The 19,661-nt window shown below is 40.3% G+C and overlaps 1 protein-coding gene across 2 annotated transcripts in view; it reads right to left on the bottom strand.

Annotated features, from left to right (window-relative positions):
- The window catches only part of NBAS (NBAS subunit of NRZ tethering complex), a 426,675-nt gene that overhangs the window by 70,215 nt on the left and 336,799 nt on the right, over window positions 1-19,661 (bottom strand). The gene's annotated exons all lie outside the window — the stretch shown is intronic.

Below are 19,661 nucleotides of genomic sequence, written 5' to 3'. Positions count from 1 at the left end.
CCCTGGAATGAACATATGGTAAGCAGGAAGAACAATACATTCAGAAAACGTGTGTTTAATATTTACTACTGGTATGACTTTAGGAAACTTGACAAAGTGCTTGAAGCCTTAGTTTCCTTATCTACAAAATGAAAAAAATGACCCCTGCTGCACAATTTTAAGAACTTAAGACAATATATAAAACAGTCAGCACAGTGCCTTGCCCATAGTAAGTATCAGTAAACAGATGCTGACATTTAATTTGACCAATGGATGAAATACACACGCCATCCTCCCCACTGTTAGTTTGTCATCTTCCTAATAAATCTGTCATATAATTCCCTGTTAGAAAAACCTTTTTTAAAATAAGTTCCTCAAATTTCTTAGCACGGAATTCAAGAACTTTCACAAACTGGTCCCTAGCTAAGCCTCTGGCTTCATGGTATAATTGTAACCCGAACCCAAAGCTACAGCCACACTGACTCTTTGTCATTACCTGGTGCTCTTACTTGCCGTCTTGTCTCAAGAAAATGTTCCTTTCCCTCTTTTTCGCAAGGCAAATTTCTAGTTATGTTTCATTACTGAGACATCCAGGGTCAAGCTAGCCTCTACAAGCATTCCACTGGCAAGTCCTCTGCTCCAACATCCAATAACCCACCTACTTTGTATGTATAAATTGTCTCCTCAGCATTACTGAGTCTAGCCCTCACACGGAAGTCTATGCTTTCAGAAAACTTGCCGTAGGTTATCAGAGACAGGTGCAACTTTTTCAAGAGTTTAAATTGTTTGACTTCATCACTACAGTGTCATTAGAAAATTTTCTTTTTCTATTTAAAATAATCCTTCAAGAGAACTAAACATTTCAAAATAACTACATAACCTGACACTGAGCAAGGCAGAGTGCAAATAAACGCAATCCTAAGTTAATTTTCCTGAGCTAGCTAGAACCTCTAAGAAGCAGAATGATATTATGATTAAAAATATGTAAGGTGTTTTATTTGACTAGGCGTTTTACTTAATTCAAGCTTTTTATTACTATACTTTGTAAAAACAGGTTCATTGCTGAAAGACTCCAGGGTACGATTAAAAAATATATGTTTAACACTGAATTTACATCTAGTAGATTTATTTTCTTTAAACTGTTCTATAATGGAAGGAACAGAAGTAAAAGAAAGAAATGATTGAAAAAAAATGTACCAGAGTAAAAAAATGGCAATTTCTTTATTGTATCTAGTGGCCCCACGGTACCATTATTCTTAACTCTCTTTTCTCAAGCCCACAGCATTAACATGTCATTCATGTATATCATTACTATAATATCCAACCAAGATTATACTTTTAACTGTTCCCTGTAGCAATTGTAATTGCTATGAAAAATAATAATGGATTTTGTGAAATAAAGATAAGTGGCTAAACTGTTTTATCACTTAATAAATAGGTACTAAACATCTACTTTCCAAGACCTATAAAAAATGAGATAAAAACATGAAGCAAGCTTACAAAGAAACCACATATATAATGGAAGATAATATAGTGAGAAGAGGGCGGAGGGCCTGAGGAATCATCAATGGCATCAGCAAATCTTATTGGTCAAGCTTCAAAATATATCTGGGCTCTAACCACTTCCTACTACCTTCACTGCCACCACTCAGTTCCCAGGCACCATCATCTCTCATAAAGAGCACTGCAACGGTTCTACCTTGTCTCCCAGTGTGCAAACACAAGCATTCCATCTCTTCCACTGCATTTGTCAATTCCCTTGTAATTAGGATGAGCTGTGTTCCAGCCAATGAAATCTGAGCAGAAGTGACATATACCATTTCTGAGCCGGGCAATTAAAAACCCACATGGATCATTATCCAGTTTCCAGTTTCCCGTGTTTTTGTTTTGAGATGGAGTCTTGCTTGCCCAGGCTGGAGTGCAGTGGGGCAATCTCGACTCACTGCAAGCTCCATCTCCCAGGTTCACACCATTCTGCTGCCTCAGCCTCCCGAGTAGCTGGGACTACAGGCGCCCGCCACCACGCCCGGCTAATTTTTTGTATTTTTAGTAGAGATGGGGTTTCACCAAGTTAGCCAGGATGGTCTCCATCTCCTGACCTCGTGATCTGCCCGTCTCATCTCCCAAAGAGCTGGGATTACAGGCGTGAGCCACCGTGCTCAGCCCAGTTTCCCTTTTTTAGCCATAACAATTGAGAACGTGGGGCCCAGATGGTGCCAATACAAAATGATGGGGCTTCCATCAGCCGGGATCCTTAAGTGACCCTGTGGTAGTGGTCCCTTTGTAGTCTTTTATTGGCTTAGGTGCATGAGGGACTATCTACCAAAAGCCACGACACACCTTAGCTTTTTCTGACATACATCAGGTACCAAGAGTGAGGCAATATGTGGCTTTGGTTTTTAGATATCAGGCATTGAAAAAAAAACAAAAAAGATTAGAAAAACACCATAATCTATGACATGCTATAAAAAATACTTAATGAAACTATTATCTGTGGTAGCTTGGGGAGCAGATCATACCCCTAATGAACTTAGGGTTCTAAAGAGGCTGGGAAATGGAACACCAGAAACTTGCCGGATGTTATATGATGCTGTGGGTATTAAAAGAAGTACTGTCCAGATCGGAAGCAGGAGTGACACAGAATAAACAGCCCAGAAGTTCAGGGCCATGCTGGGTTAAAACAAAACAAAACAAAAACAAAAACCAACCTACTAATTCTAGACCCCATGAGTTAGAGATAAGATGGAGAAATCCTTATATAACAAATACCAAGGAAAACCTTTAGAAGATTAAAATGCTTCAGGGAAGAGATAAACCAAGGGTGTGACACTCCGTACATTCTTTCAATTGGACAAAATGACTCAGAGCAGACATCCAATTAATGATGTCGTTCTTAAACAGAAACCTGATAGCTTTAAGCTAGCCCCCTTTAAGTGGAGAGAGAATATACGGGGGTGATACATCAAAGATATATAGAACAATATTTCAAAACAAACAAAAAGACTCTGTAGATGTGGCTATGGGCACATGACACTAAGAGAAATCAAATAAGTAAGAAGCCTATTAAATTTCTGAGATAGTGATGCTGCCCAAGAAACCACAAACCTGGGCTGAAAATGCCTGTAGTCACAGGCATTTAAAACGTAACACTTGCGCCTTCAACCTTGAGGATATAGACCTTCAACATCCACGCCTCCTGCAGCCCAGGAAGGAAGTGGAGAGGTCTTCCCTGGAGGGAAGAAACTGGGTCATGGAGAACAAAGGACAACAAGGTTGCTCCTAGAAAGCAGAATTAAGGCCTAATCAAGGCCCCTTACCTACTCCACAATAGGGAAGCCCTCATAATGTCTGTATAGCAGATTTTTTAAGCTGCCTCACAGTAGTGTCTGCCAAGTATCTTACTGTCTCCCTTTCCAAGGTGAGTGCTTCATGCAATTATCTTGTCACTGTTTCACCACGTAAGTTGGTGTCGAGGTGGGTGTGGGGGAAGCAGGACAGAGGATTTGTCCAATTGGTTCATAGTCTGGATCACAACTGGACCTGATGCGCAGCCTACCGTGAATTATGCCGACTTAGGGCTCCCTGGAGTGACTAGGACCCTGGGTGGTTTCCTCTAGTGGAGAAGCAGAGTGCGTTCTGTGGTGGAAAGGCTTGGTGAATAAAAGGGTGGGCGGTAGCAGACAGTGGTTCCTATCACACATCTCATCTGCTTCTCTATGCTTCTCAACCTCCTTGTAGTAAGACAGGGTTGTAGGGCTAGGTGGGCCCATGAAAAGTGTGACAAGTGTCATGTACAACTCTGGCTAAGGCAATCACACCCGATTTTCCAGTCCCACTCCTCCTCCTGACAAGGTACTTGAGGAGACCCCAAGTGGGTACGGACTCTGTGGGAGGTGTCTGTTGTGCTAGGCTACTGTGACTCTGGGGTTGCTTTGTGACTCCAGCACTACACAGCAGCACGGTGGTATCTTAAAAACACACATCTGCTCCAGTCACGCCTCTGCTCACATCTGTCTAATGGCTTCCCAACTCACTAAGAATAAAAGCCAGTCTTTCATACCCTATCAGGCCCCATGTGATCAGCTCTTCCCCTCACCCTGCCTCTCTCATCCTGTCCCTTCCCTGCCTTCACACTCTCAGGCCACTTAAAACACCCTGGCACCCTTGCAGCCCCCACAGAGTCTTCACAATCGTCATTTTCTAGTTGGAATATTCTCCCAGGCACTCTCATGACTCAACCTACTTCTCCTGGGACTTGACAAAAATGTCACCTTATCAGAGAGGCCTTCCCTGACCACTGCATGAAACCTGGCACTCTCTCCACCTCTTTCTCCTGGCCCTGTAGTATTTTTCCTCCTAACCAACACACTGGGCTTCTATTGCTTATTGCTTGTCACTGCTACATTCCCAAAGGCCAGAATTGTGGCTCATATATAACAAATGCCTCTCTGTTGAATGGAAGGATGGAAGGATGGAAGGATGAATGGATGGATGGATGGATGGATGGATGATAGTGTTTAAAAAGAGAATACTAAAAGTGCACTTGAGGAAGCCCGTAAGCAGGAGGGCTCATGATACATCCCTAAGCACTAGAGCACTTTAGTTCAGACATGGTGTGGCATAAACAGCTAGACAGTAAATATGTTAGGCTTTGCAGGCCACATAGAGTCAAAACCACATGATTATCTCAACAGAAGCAGAAAAGGCTTTAGACAAAATTCAACAGTCCTTCAAGCTAAAAACTCTCAATAAACAGGTACTGATGGAACGCATCTCAAAATAATAAGAGCTATTTATGACAAACCCACAGCCAATATCATACTGAATGGGCAAAAACTGGAAGCATTCCCTTTGAAAACTAGCACAAGACAAGGATGCCATCTCTCACCACTCCTATTCAATCTAGTGTTGGAAGTTCTGGCCAGGGCAATTAGGCAGGAGAAAGAAATAAAGGGTATTCAGTTAGGATAAGACGAAGTGAAATTGTCTCTGTTTGCAGATGACATGATTGTATATTTAGAAAACCCAATCGTCTCAGCCCAAAATCTCCTTAAGCTGATAAGCAACTTCAGCAAAGTCTCAGGATACAAAATCAATGTGCAAAAATCACAAGCATTCCTATACACCAATACCAAACAGAGAGCCAAATCATGAGTGAACTCCCATTCACAATTGCTACAAAGAGAATAAAATACCTAGGAATACAACTTACAAGAGATGTGAAGGGCCTCTTCAAGGAGAACTACAAACCACTGCTCAAGGAAATAAGAGATAACACAAACAAATGGAAGAACAATCCACGCTCACGGATAGGAAGAATCAACATTGTGAAAATGGTCATCCTGCAGCCCAAAGTAATTTACAGTTTCAATGCTGTCCCCATCAAGCTACCATTGACTTACTTCACATAACTGGAAATAAAGTACTTTAAATTTCATATGGAACCAAAAAAGAGCCCACATTGCCAAGTCAATCCTAAGCAAAGCAAACAAAGCTGGACGCATCATGCTACCTGACTTCAAACTAGACTACAAGGCTACAGTAACCAAAACAGCATGGTATTGGTACCAAAACAGAGATATAGACCAATGGAACAAAACAGAGGCCTCAGAAATAACACCACACATCTACAACCATCTGATCTTTGACAAATCTGACAGAAACAAGCAATGGGGGAAGGATTCCCTATTTAATAAATGATGTTGGGAAAACTGGCTAGCCATATGTAGAAAGCTGAAACTGGATCCCTTCCTTATACCTTATACAAAAATGAACTCAAGATGGATTAAAGACTTAAACATAAGACCTAAAACCATAAAAACCCTAGAAGAAAACCTAGGCAATACCATTCAGGACATAGGCATGGGCAAAGATTTAATGACTAAAATATCAAAAGCAATGGCAACAAAAGCCAAAATAGACAAATGGGATCTAATTAAACTAAAGAGCTCCTGCACAGCAAAAGAAACTATCATCAGAGTGAAGAGGCAAGCTACAGAATGGGAGAAAATTTTTGCTATCTATCCATCTGACAAAGGGCTAATATCCAGAATCTACAAAAAATTTAAACGAATTTACAAGAAAAAAACAACCTCATCAAAAAGTGGACAAAGGATATGAACAGACACATCTCAAAAGAAGACATTTATGCGTCCAACAAGCATATGAAAAAAAGCTCATCATCACTGTTCATTAGAGAAATGCAAATCAAAACCACAATGAGATACCATCTCATGCCAGTTAGAATGGCAGTCATTAAAACGTCAGGAAACAACAGGTACTGGGGAGGATGTGGAGAAATAGGAATGCTTTTACACTGTTGGTGGGAGTGTAAATTAGTTCAACCACTGTGGAAGACAGTGTGGCGATTCCTCAAGGATCTAGAACTAGAAATACCATTTGACCCAGCAATCCCATTATTGAATATATACCCAAAGGATTATAAATCATGCTACTATAAAGACACATGCATACGTATGTTTATTGAAGCACTGTTCACAATAGCAGAGACTTGGAACCAACCCAAATGCCCATCAGTGATAAACTGGATAAAGAAAATGTGGCACATATATACCATGGAATACTATGCAGCCATAAAAAAGGATGAGTCATGTCCTTTGCAGGGACATGGATGAAGCTGAAAAACATCATCTCAGCAAAGTAACACAAGAACAGAAAACCAAACACCGCATGTTCTCACTCATAAGTGGGAGTTGAACAATGAGAACACATGGACACACGGAGGGGAACATCACACACCGGGCCTGTTGGGGGGTGGGGAGCTAGCGGAGGGATAGCATTAGGGGAAACAGCTAATGTAGATGACGGGTTGATGGGTGCAGCAAACCACCATGGCACGTGTATACCTATGAGACAAACCTGCACGTTCTGCACATGTACCTGAGAACTTAAAGTATAATAATAAAAAAGAGACAAACAAACAAAAGTCCATAGAGTGGAAGCAAATTTATTAAGAAAGCAAAAGAATAAAGAATTGCTACTCCATAGCCCCTTGGGGCTGCTGATTGCCCATTTTAATGGTTATTTCTTGATGATATGCTAAATTAGGGGTGTATTATTCATGTCTCCCTTTTTAGACTATATAGGGTAACCTCCTGACATCACCATGGCATTTGTAAACTGTCATGACACTGGTGGGCATGTAGCAGTCAGGATGACCAGAGCTCACTCTCGTCACCATCTTGGTTTTGGTAGCTTTTAGCTGGCTTCTTTACTGCAAGCTGTTTTATTAGCAAGGTCTTTATGACGTGTGTCTTGTGCCGATCTCCTATCTCATCCTGTGACTTAGAATGTCTAAACCCCCTGGGAATGCAGCCCGGTAGGTTTCAGCCTTATTTCACCCAGCTCCTATTCAAGATGGAGTTGCTCTGGTTCAAACATCTCTGACATAAGTAATGGTCTATCAGAGAATGAGGAAGAATGAAGCAGAAATGACAACATGAGGAAGGCCCCTGCATGCTGAGCTGATGATGGTATCATCACATCATGCCTTGGGAGGCATAAAAGGATCTTTAGCAGGAGAGCAACATAATCAGCACCAGAGGTTTTAGCTAATGGCTTGATTCTTAATTCACCAAGATGACGTACATCATCTGTACATACTTCACGGCTGTGAAATCTTGCTAAGCAGACTTGTTTTCTTTTAAAAATGAACACAGTGCCGGGCACAGTAGCTCATGCCTATAATCCCAACACTTTGGGAGGCCAAGGCAGGTGGATCACCTGGGGTCGGGAGTTCGAGACCAGCCTGACCAACATGGAGAAACCCCTTTTCTACTAAAAATACAAAATTAGTTGGGCCTGGTGGCACATGCCTGTAATCCCAGGTACTCAGGAAGCTGAGGCAGGAGAATCGCTTGAACCTGGGAGGCGGAGGTTGCAGTGAGCCAAGACCGCACCATTGAATTCCATCCTGGGCAACAAGAGCGAAAATCCGTCTCAAAAAAAAAAAAAAAAAGAAGGAAAAAAAAAAGAACATAGCATGACTTTGAACATAAGGCTGTTATTTAGAAAATGGCAGGTGACTGAAGAAAAACCCAGGTGCTACCTACAGAGTGAGGTGAAAAAAAAATCAGGGTTTACAAACAGTTTATTATTTAACTAATAAAAAAATACACAGATGTCCTCTCTTTATAGGTTTCCATTTACAAACTCACCCTATTTTTCATCCATCTTCCCCTCCTCCTTCTCATGTTCGAACACTTTCATACTTGCTATGTGCTAGGCCTGGCCTTGGCACAGAGGATACAAAGGTAAATTAAGACAGAATCACTATCCTGGAAAGAACATACATCCTAATGGAAAAGTCAACACAGAAATAAAAATTTATAAAATGTGACAGAAATATAAATTAAGTATGTGGGTACATCAAGAAAAAAATTATTTTAGAAAGGCAAGAAAGTCTTTAAAAAGGAGGTGACACCTGAAGCAGGACTTGAAGCATCAGCAAGAGTTCATGTGGAAGAAGGAGGGGAGAGTGGATTGCTGGCAAAGAGGATAGAACGGGGAATTAATTAAATAAAGGTTTTTATAAAAGAAGAATGTTCTATGGCTGTAACTCTCAACCTTTTACTGTGCTCCAAAAAACCTACAGGATATAATATATTCTCACCAAAAACAGTAGTTCAGGACTTCAAGATGTCTCACGGGGTAGAGGAGCGGGTGCACAGCAGGAGCTGCAGTATATTCGGGAAAGGAGGGGGAATCAATTCTGAAAAAGATTAAACTATCCCAGGAATTCAATCTCCAAGGCTAGACATCATTCCTCCTCCAGTCTCACTCCCAAGTTGTACTTGGAAAAGCTCTTGGTGGTGCAAATGTGCGTGCTTAGGCAAATGTGTGTGCTTAGGTGCTTGGTGGGTGCTTAGGCAAGGGATTGTCCAGCAGGAGAAGAGATGCAAAGGGCGCTGGGGCCACTGGGGGTGCCATGCTGGGAAACTTACACATTATCCTTGGGCCAATGGTCTCCAAACCGGGGTATGTGTGCCACTAGCACACAAAGCCTTCCAACAGGGACACAGGCACAGACAGTTTAAAGGGAATCCGTCTCTAAATTAATTTCCACCTTCTCTAAGTATTCTTTCCTAAAACCGATTAAGGTGTGAAGTCTATGCGCTTTCCCAACTCCCCATTCACAACAACCTTCAACTAACATAAGAAAGGCATGTCTGACACTCTTCCTGAGTCTGACTCTGATATATTGTTCTGATTTCTAAAAAGCTCCAGAACACCAAAGGGACAATTCAGAATGCTGGCCTATAACAGACTCCAGTGGAGAGACCACCTTTGCAAAAATTTCAACAGTGGGAAAATTATGGCAGTGGGTGAGAGCTAATTTAATCAACCCCCATCTTGCCTTTAGCCTTCAAGCTGTCAGACATTTAGTTTATAGTTTAAATGATAACAGCCCTTGCCCCAAAACTCATCTGCCTTTGTAAAGTGAGTGAGAGACGACCAGGCTAAGAGGAGAGAGAAAGCTGAATTCTGCTAAGAAGCAGACATAAGCAATTGCCAGCCATTATTGCATTCTGGAGATCACAAGATACGCAACTTCTCCAATTACTCCTGCAGATAATGTCACTATTGTAGACTGACCTTCTGAGGTATCTATTCATATGTTTTGCATGTCTGAGATCCATGGCTCCACCTGGACCCACCTAGAAGCAATTCGGCACCCAGGAGGCTCACTTCCCACACCCCTGTGATTGTACCCCAATCAATCAACAGCAAGCACCCATTTTGTAGCCACCCGCACCCCTTCCCCCAAACTGCCTTTTAAAAAACCTTAACCTAGAAGGTTTCAAGTGAATCACACAGCAAGCACCCATTTTGTAGCCACCCGCACCCCTTCCCCCAAACTGCCTTTTAAAAAACCTTAACCTAGAAGGCTTCAAGTGAATTAAGTGATAACTCCATTTCCAGCATGGCATGGCCAGCCTTGAGTCAATTAAACTCTTTACTGCAAAGCTGGGGTCTCTGTTTGTGCAGTGGCAGACAGAACCCATCAGGTGATTACACAGTGACTGGATACCAAACTTCTTGCACGTCACAAGGTTCCCAGTGCTTTGCTTTTTTTTCTTCTAAGTTACTTTTTAAAAAATATTTCAGTAGTTTTGGGAGAAAAGGTGGTGTTTGCATGGAAAAGTTCTTTAGTGGTGATTTCTGATATTTTGGTGTACCCATCACAGGGTAGTATTTTCTCTCTCATTCCCTTCCAACCCTTCCCCACCAAGTCCCCAAAGTCTAATATATCATTCTCATGTCTCTGAGTCCTCATAGCTTAGCTCCCCCTTACAAAGTGAGAACATAAGATGTTTGGTTTTCCACTCTTGAGTTACTTAGAGCAATGGTCTCCAACTCCATGCAGGTTGCTGTGAATGTCATTATTTCATTTCTTTTTATGGCTGAGTAGTGTCCCATGGTGTGTGTGCGTGTGTGCGCGCGCGTGCGTGTGTGTGTGCCTGCATGTCTCTCACACGTTCTTTATCCACTTGTTGGCTGATGGGCATTTTAGGCTGGTTCCATATTTTTGTAACTGTGAATTGTGCTGCTATAAATATGTGTGTGTGAGTGGTTTTTTCATATAATGACTTCTTTTCTTCTGGGTTAAATACCTACCAGTGGGTTGCCGGATCAAATGATGGTTCTACTTTTAGTTCTTTAAGGAATCTCCAATAGTGTTTTGCATAGTGGTTGTACTAATTTACATCCCCACCAGCAGTGTAAAGATGTTCCCTTTTCATCATATCCACACCAACATGTACTTTTTTTTTTTTTTAATTATAGCCATTCTTGCAGGAATAAAGTGGTATCTCATTGTAGTTTTGATTTGCATTTCCTTGATAATTAGTGATGTTGAACACTTTTTTCCCGTTTTTTGGCCATTTGTGTATCTCCTCTTGAGAAGTATCTACTCATGTCCCTTGCTTACTTTTTGATGGGATTGTTTGCTTGCTTCTGGCCGATTTGTTTGAGTTCCTTGTAGGTTCTGGATTAGTCCTTTATCAGATACTTAGTTTGTGAATATTTTCTCCCACTTTTTAGGTTGTCGAGTAGCTGATCGTTTCTTTTGCAGTGTAGACACTTTCTCGTTTAATTAGGTACCATCTATTTTTGTTTTTGTTACATTTGCTTTTGGGTTCTTGGTCATAAACCCTTTGCCTAAGCCAATGTCGAGAAGAGTTTTTCCAATGCTATCCTCTAGAATTTTTATGATTCAGGTCTTAGATTTAAGTCCTTGAACCAGCTTGAGTTAATTTTTGTATCAGGTTAGAGATGAGGATTCAGCTTCATTCTTGTACAGGTGGCTTTCCAATTAAGTATCCCAGCACCACTTGCTGAATAGAGTGACCTTTCCCCACTTTGCTTTTGTTTGCTTTGTCAAAGATCAGTTGGCTGCAAGTATTTGGCTTTATTTCGGGGTTCTCTATTCTGCTCCATTGGTCTATATGCATATTTTCATACCAGTGCCATGCTGTTTTGGTAACTATTAATATAGCCTTATAGTATAGTTTGAAGTTGGGTAATGTGATGCCTCCAGATTTGTTCTTTTTGTTTAGTCTTGCTTTGGCTACGAAGACTCTTTCTGGGTTCCATATGATTTTTAGGATTGTTTTTTCTAGTTCGGTCAAGAATGATGATGGATTTTGGTGGCAATTGCATTAAATTTGTAGACTGCTTTTGGCAATGCAGTCATTTTCACAATATTGATTCTATCCATCCTTGAGCATGGGATGTATTTCCATTTGTTTCTGTCATTTATGATTTCTTTCAGCTGTGTTTTGTAGTTTTCTATGTAGAGATCATTCACCTCCTTGCTTATATTCCTAAGTATTTTATTATTATTATTATTTCTGCAGTTGTTGTAAAAAAGGTTGAGTTCTTGATTTGATTCTCAGCTTGGTCATTGTTGTTGCAGAGCAGTGCCACTGATTTGTGTATATTGAGACTTTACTGAATTAATTTATAAGACCTAGAAGCTTTTTGGATGAGTTGTTAGGGTTTTCTAGGTATACAATCATATCACTTGGCGAACAGTGGCTGTTTGATTCCCCTTTACCAATCTGGACGCTCTTTCTTTTTTTCTCTTATCTGACTGTTCTGGCTAGGGCTTCTAGCATGATGCTGAATAGCATCAACATTATAGTGAAAGTGGGCACCCTTGTCTTATTCCAGTTCTCGGAGAAAATGCTTTCAACATTTCCCTGTTCAGTATAACGTTGGCTGTGGGTCTGTCAGAGATGGCTTTTATTATCTTGAGGTATGTCCCTTATATGCCAGTTTTGCTGAGGGTCTTAATTATAAAGGGATGCTGGATTTTGTCAAATACTTTTTCTGCATCTATTGAAGTGACCATATGATTTTTGTTTTTGATTCTGTTTATGTGATATATCACATTTATTTACTTGCACATGTTAATTCATCCCTGCATCGCTGGTATAAAACCCACTTGATTATGCAATATTGATACGCTGTTGGATTTGGTTATTCTGTTGAGGATTTTTGCATCTATGATCATCAGGGATATTGGTCCATAGCTTTCCTTTTTTGTTACATCTTTCCTGGTTTTGGTATTAGGTGATACCGGCTTCCCAGAATGATTTAGGAAGGATTTCCTCTTTATCTTCTGGAATAGTTTCAGTAAGATTGGTACCAATTCTGCTTTGAATGCCTGATAAAATTCAGCTGTGAATCCATTTGGTCTTGGACTTCTTTGGTTGGCAATTTTAAAAATTACTGTTTCAGTCTTGCTACTTGTTATTTGTCTGTTCAGAGTTTCTATTTCTTCCTGATTTAATCTAGGATATTTCCAGGAATTTATCCACCTCCTCGGGGTTTTCTAGTTTGCGTGTGAAAAGGTGTTCATAGTAGCTCTGAATGATCTTTTGTGTTTCTGTGGTATCAGCTGTAATATCCCCTGTTTAATTTCTTTTCTTTTCTTTTTTTTTGAGTCTCTCTCTGTCGCTCAGGCTGGAGTGCAGTGGCACAATCCTGGTTCACTGTAACCTCTGCCTCCCGGGTTCAAGAGATTCTCCTGTCTCAGCCTCCCAAGTAGCTGGGATTACAAGAGCCTGCCACCACACCCAGCTAATTTTTGTAGTTTTAGTTGAGACGGGGTTTCACCATGTTGGCCTGGCTGGTCTCAAACTGCTGCCCTCAGGTGATCCACCCACCTCAGCCTCCCAAAGTGCTGGGATTACAGGCCCAATGCTGTGCTTTCAACACAATTTATGAAGGATCTAAATGAGGCGTCTGCTGATAAATTATTAAAAATTAATTTTTAACAAAAGTTTGCTATACGATTTTTGGTCTGTAACTTATAAGAAATTCAAATAATTAAGTGACTCTGCTATGGTAAAACTTCTCCATCCACTTACTTATGTGAACAAGGTTTTTAAGTTCTCATATCTATACAAATATAAAATAGAATACTGACACTGAACTCAATCTCAATCTAACAATAGTCATCCAAGAGCACATAAACCAATTAAAAACAGTATTTAAATCTCTACCTCATTAAGATGTGCATTTTGAATATAATTTTATTTTTATATTTAATAGTTATTTATCAAAAAATACATCAATGCTGCTCTGATCAAATATATGCTGCAATAACTGAAAAAAATAACTGAATATAGAATTTTAAAAAATCTTGAAACCCTAGAGTCACAAGAAATTTTTTAAATGTCACTTTCTATTTAATTATTTCTGATGCAGAGAAACATGACTTTTAAGCACAAAGACATTGAATTGCATTACAATAACATTATATGAAAGTAAGAACTACACAAACTCTCCACACAAAATGACTCCACCCAAACTCCTGCACTAATACACTTGACCAAACTTTAGCAGGGCTTCTAGCAAGGCCATGTCCCTAGGATGACTCCAGTCCCCCTTAAAATGCCAAGAAAGTTCAAAGCTGTCAGTAGAATGTATTGTTCGTTCCAGCCAACACCTGGTAATAAGCCAATAGGCTCCTCAACCCCTCTTTACAGCAGTTACTTTAGAAAGCTTGCATTTATAATCCTTTCTCTGTCCCTTTGGGATGTAAACCTTCTACTACCTAGTGTGTTTCCTGAAGGACCTGGGATCAATCTCTTTGAAACATACACACTCAAGGATCCAACTCTCTGTGGGAGGGTAAGGGCCTCACTTCCATGGGCGCCTTGTTCCAACTTGCACAACTACCTGCTGTCATAAAGACATGAGCAGTTTGTTTCTTCTCCAGATAAGTGCCAATTTGCAAACCCAGACGGTTCAGTTAGATGGCCCAAACCTCCCTTAACGTCCCTTGTGCCTTTCCTTTCACACACTCCAATGCTGAAAAAGTATTCTGCCCTTTTTGTTTTGGCAAAGTTGAGCTTGGTTTACGCTGGGCTCTCTTCCCTCTGCAGTAGTTAGTACTTAAGAAAATCTGTCTTTACTGCCTTTAAAAAGTATCTGGCTTTATTTCTCTTTGACAAAAGAAGCAGAAATAGTTTGAGGAAAAGGAAAGATGTAACCTTTCTGACAGCTGTAGATGTGTTCTTGTATGTTTTCAAGTGATAGCAGTAGACATCAAATCGCATATGTTGTATACAAACAGAGCTACGTTACAGTTTTACTTTAAATGTGAACATTTAAAATGTGCTGGAAACTATGCCCTCCTTTGTAATCATTTAAAATTATAAAATTTTTAGATATCAAGTGTGTGAGAGGTAATCAGGTTATTTTAAGGTAGCTACATGAGTAAAAGGTTCAAGTTCACGGCTTTGGAGCACTGTTTTCCTAAAGTGTGATTTTCAGACCACCTGTATTGAAATTACCTAAGTGTAACCTCAAAAACGCAAATTCCCTGGCTCTTATCAGGCTTACCGACTCAATCTGTCGGTTTGGGAAAGTCATCAGCATTGATGGAAAGAAACCAGTATCTTGCATGAGCATTTCCTAGTTAATTCTAATAGCAAAGAAAGTGTGTGACCCACCATTGCAGCTCTGGAGCCTTTAAACTTCTGAGTGACCCAACCAACTGACCAATGGTGAGTTTAGGAGGTGGCTGGAGGTGGGTCCTGGGACTTGAAACAAAGGGACAGTGAGGTGGTCACTGCAAGAGTCTGGACAGAGTGGATGGGGTTGAAGGAGACAGGCAGTTTTGGTTGTAAATGACATTATGTTAAAGGACTAAAAAATACTACTATGCTGTCTTATGCCAGCTCCTGGAGCAGGCACTCCTCTGATGTATGTCGTCAGCTGCCAGTCAGTTGACACAGTAGCTTTCAAACTTTTTTGTCCAAGACCAACAGTAAGAAATAATATTATGCATCAAAAGTCAATTATGATACATATATACACAGACATATCTGCACATAGTGAAAGCAAACAAAAATGTCATGAAACGATATGACCCCCTACTAAGGGGAGATACGTTCTGATGTTTCCGATCCTAATCCACAGTCTGGTGTTCTGTTTTGCTGTGTGTCTTTAATGCTGACCACAATGCCCAAACTAATTACAGGACCCACAAGTGAGTTATAACTCAGCGCTTTTAAAGCACCTGTAAATCTGCTCTGATGATAACAGGATGGCTTGCAGGAACCAGCAATCATTGGAGCTACAAAAGAGACATCAAATTATCTCAGCTATATTTAACTAACTTCATTAAAATAATAAATCATTTTATGTTTTGCTAATAGCCTAGCAGTCATCTCTCTGTGTGCTGACGCCAAATGCTGTGTGTGCTTTTACGGTGTGCACTCTCCTCACCAGGCCGTGAACACCCCCTTAGTCATTCTTTTCTTCTCAGTGCTTAGTGGAGCATGTTAAGCGCTGTTTATAAATCGTAACTATAGGAATATTATGAAACGGTATTTTAAATATTATGCAAATGAAAGTGAAAGTTAAGTTTAAAAATTTTTGCTTTACTAAAGCTAATAAAATATTCGAAGACAAAAATAACCATACTTGTCTTGTCACATTCATTTATATACTTAACATAACATCATCATTATAATTATTCTTTTTTGCTTAATTATCAATTGCTCATATAATAAAAGTGAGTAATGCAGGGTAGAGGCCACTTTACCTCAAGCTTTACCCTTTGCCTTGTACAACAACCACAGAAATAATATTACTCTTCAGCAAAGTGCAGATGGCCCTCTCTTTTTATAGCTCACTTCCAGCAATGATATAAGCTATTACATTCCTAAGTTTTTCAATAGCTTGAAGGTCACCTTTATCTTCATGGAGAGGGGCATGAAAAATGTTAGAAATGAGATGAAATGTTACTGCAATCAGTAATAAATACAACTATCTATTGTTATTGAGCACATACAGGCCTTAACAAAATTTGAAAGCATTCATTCACATTTTCCATTTAGAAATCTTTTATTACATGCATGTATATGGTATATACCACAAATGGTTATTATTAAGATCATTGAAAGTAGGTCCACTGTATTTAGAGCAAAATCAAATGTTGATATGAAAATCTAGGTCTTATCCCAACACTTCAAACTACTCAGGATCATGTAAAACCAAGAGTCAGATCATCCAGGGCAATCTCATCCCTCTCACCAGAGTGACAGGTAATCCAGGCTGGTGCTAATTAGCACTTGCCATACCAGGGACCACAGGGTTGATTCAGGAGTGCTCTAACCAGCACAAAGCTTAGAACTTTCTGTTTGGTGCTTGTGGGAGGCTCTGTCACTCCATCTGGATGGATGTGAATCAGGAAGCAACATAGCCCCAATTATTGCCAGGTATCGTCCTGCAACTACTACAACAAAATGCTTTATGGTGAAACTAACATGACAGCAGAGAAAAGAAATGGAAAGAAACTGGCTCTGCGATGATGCCTGCTGCTTGCGCAGCCAGCCCTGAAGTTAGCCCCACCTCTGGATCTTTCACTTATAGGAGCCAGTAAATTTTCTGGTAAGTTAAGCCAATTTTAATTGTCTTTTTACTTGTGTCTAAAAATACTCTAAAACTAATCTATATTTATACAGTAGTGATTATAGTTCCTCATTATACCAAGGCAAAAACTTAACTCCAAATATAGAGTAATTTTCCCAAGGTCAAAACTGGATAAAAACTCAGGAAGGTCTGACCACAAACCTGTCTTTTTCTACATTACTGCGCTACTATTAAAATAGCTTATGATGTGTCTAAGATCTATCAAGATTCAATTCAGTTCAACACATTGAAAACCTACAACATGAAAGAATAAAATTTCCCAGATTTTCTTGTGTCTGTGTTGATTTAAAATTGTTTTCTCTGTTCTACTCATGAGAATTTTTAATACCTGGTGATCAAATGGCATCAATTTCTCCTAGTCTTTTCACTCATAGGGTGGCACAAAAAAGCCCTCATCAGATGAGATATATTGGACAAAAAAATGATTCTATAATGATCAAGGAACTCTGTGAGGTGATTCAGTGAATAAAATGTTAAATCGCTGGTGGAATTTCCTCAAGGTACATTCAGGAAAATACAATATGAAAACAAATACAGGTAGCACACTTGCCTACACTACAGTAATGAGCCCAAATCCAGGTGTTTGCTGCTCATGCCTCAGCTTGGCCAACCACCACCTCTCCTGCACCAGGTTGCAAGAGCCTTCACAATGAAATTTCCAGCCCTACACTTCTGTTCCTTTCTCCAATCATCCACAATCATCACAAAAGTGGTGGGATATATATCTTTTCTTGAGACAGGGTCTCACTCTGTTGCTCAGGCCGGAGTGCAGGGGCACGATTTTGGCTCACTGCAACTTCATCTCCTGAACTCAAGAGATCCTCCCGCCTCAGCCTTTTAAATAGCTGGGACTCCAATGTTTTTACCACATTGCCCAGGCTGGTCATGAACTCCTGGCCTCAAGCAATCTGCCCGCCTCAGCCTCCCAGAGTGTTGGGATTATGGGTGTGAGCCACTGCACCCATCCTAAAAGTAATCTTTATAAAACAAAAATCTGACAATGTCACGACCTGGTTGAAAACGTATGTCTTACTGATCCATTCCCAAGATAAGGTCTATCCTTTAGCCACGTATAGAAGAGTTTTCATTCCCAGCCCCCTTCCTATCTTTCTGGCCTTATTCTATGCTCTCATTTATACCGTATTATTCAAATTAACTCAGGGTACTAGGTTATTTCATGTTTTTATCAAAACTGCTAAATCTGTCTTGAATGTTCCCATCTTTCTTATATTTCCTTCTGTGATGCTCATGACAAATACCCTCATCAGTTAAGACTCAGCTCAAAGACCTTTTATACTACAGGGCCTTTCCTGGCTATATCACTAGCTCCACTGACTCTATTATTAACCATTTCTACCTTTCTGCCTCCACATCTTTCATTGAGTTATTTGTTTACCATCCTCATTTATGAAGAGATCTCCCTGGCTGTCAAGTCAGCATCCTGAGATAGCTACAATTTTACGTCCTATGGGTGCCAATACTTGATGAAGCAGTAGGCAATAGCTGTGAGGAAAGGGCATGGTTGTTTATTATACATTCCTTCACTGCAGAGGCCAGAGAGTGTATTTATGAAATAGCAATTAGGAGATAAATCTGTTTGTAAGTTTGAAAGGTACTTAAATGAGAGGAGGGAGCTTATACGATCAACAAAGAATGGAAGAGCAAAGGGAGTCCAAGTCACTAAAGATTTACGGTTGAGTAATAAACAGCTGCAGAACCATGAAGTTTGCCAGAAAGAGGAGAGTACTGTAGTAGGAAGGTTATTTTCAGATTCCTTTCCCTCACTGCTTTTATCATGTTAAAATATGCTTTGGCATTTGCTGCACATAATTCTGAGATCGTTTATTTATTCCTCTGTCTTTCCCAAGACTTACACCCCCTGTGAATTTAGAATCTACATGCTTTGCAGGAAGGAGAGTGTACTCCTTTCAGCTTATTAATGAAGAGGCCTGGGAGGGCTGCAGAATGCACCAACAGCTCAGCATCCCACCAGAGTCCTCTCCAGGAGCAGAATGCATTATTATTTATGATGGTACTGTGTACACGGTCCTTCGGCCAATTTTCAATCTCTCCTACTAAATGATTACCTTTGCCAATGTGAAATAATTTCCCAAGCACAGAGAAGGAGTTTTCAGCTTGCCAGTCAGGCAGGTAATCACAATCACCCCGATGGGCTTCTGTAGCCAAATTTCTCAGGCAAGGGAGGTAAGGGAAAGCAAGACTTGAGGAGCGTGCCCGTTTGTGATTCCTGACTTTGTGAATTCTAGCTCATAAAACACAGGAGCAGTTATCTAACTTCCCTGGGACTTAAATTCTGTGTCTGTTAAAGTGGTGACAAATCTACTTCATGGGGCTGGTGTGACAATTCGGTCGTGTTACAACATTCTCTTCCTCCTCATATAATAGTATCTGGTGGGAAGGCTGGATGTGTCGAGGGAGATGGATGAAAATAGTTTCCCTGTTCCACTATGCGAGTGTAGCCTGAGTGCCTAGGATAGACTTCTGGAGGCATTAGTTCGCCTTGTTATTATTATGTGGTGACACTGACATCTTTAAATCATCTTTTCTTCAATTCATGCCACTATTCACATTCATTGGCTTCATGTTTCCTTTCCACATCATATGCAAACTTCTTTACTTGTCTTTTGAGGGACTCTTCATAGTATATGGTCCATTTGGGCCAAACTAACTTTCCAGCTTACTAAAGG

The sequence above is a fragment of the Trachypithecus francoisi genome, unplaced genomic scaffold (assembly GCF_009764315.1).
Source record: "Trachypithecus francoisi isolate TF-2019V2 unplaced genomic scaffold, Tfra_2.0 Lachesis_group17, whole genome shotgun sequence".
Classification (NCBI taxonomy): Eukaryota; Metazoa; Chordata; class Mammalia; order Primates; family Cercopithecidae; genus Trachypithecus; species Trachypithecus francoisi.
This window is presented reverse-complemented; position numbering and strand designations above follow the sequence as displayed.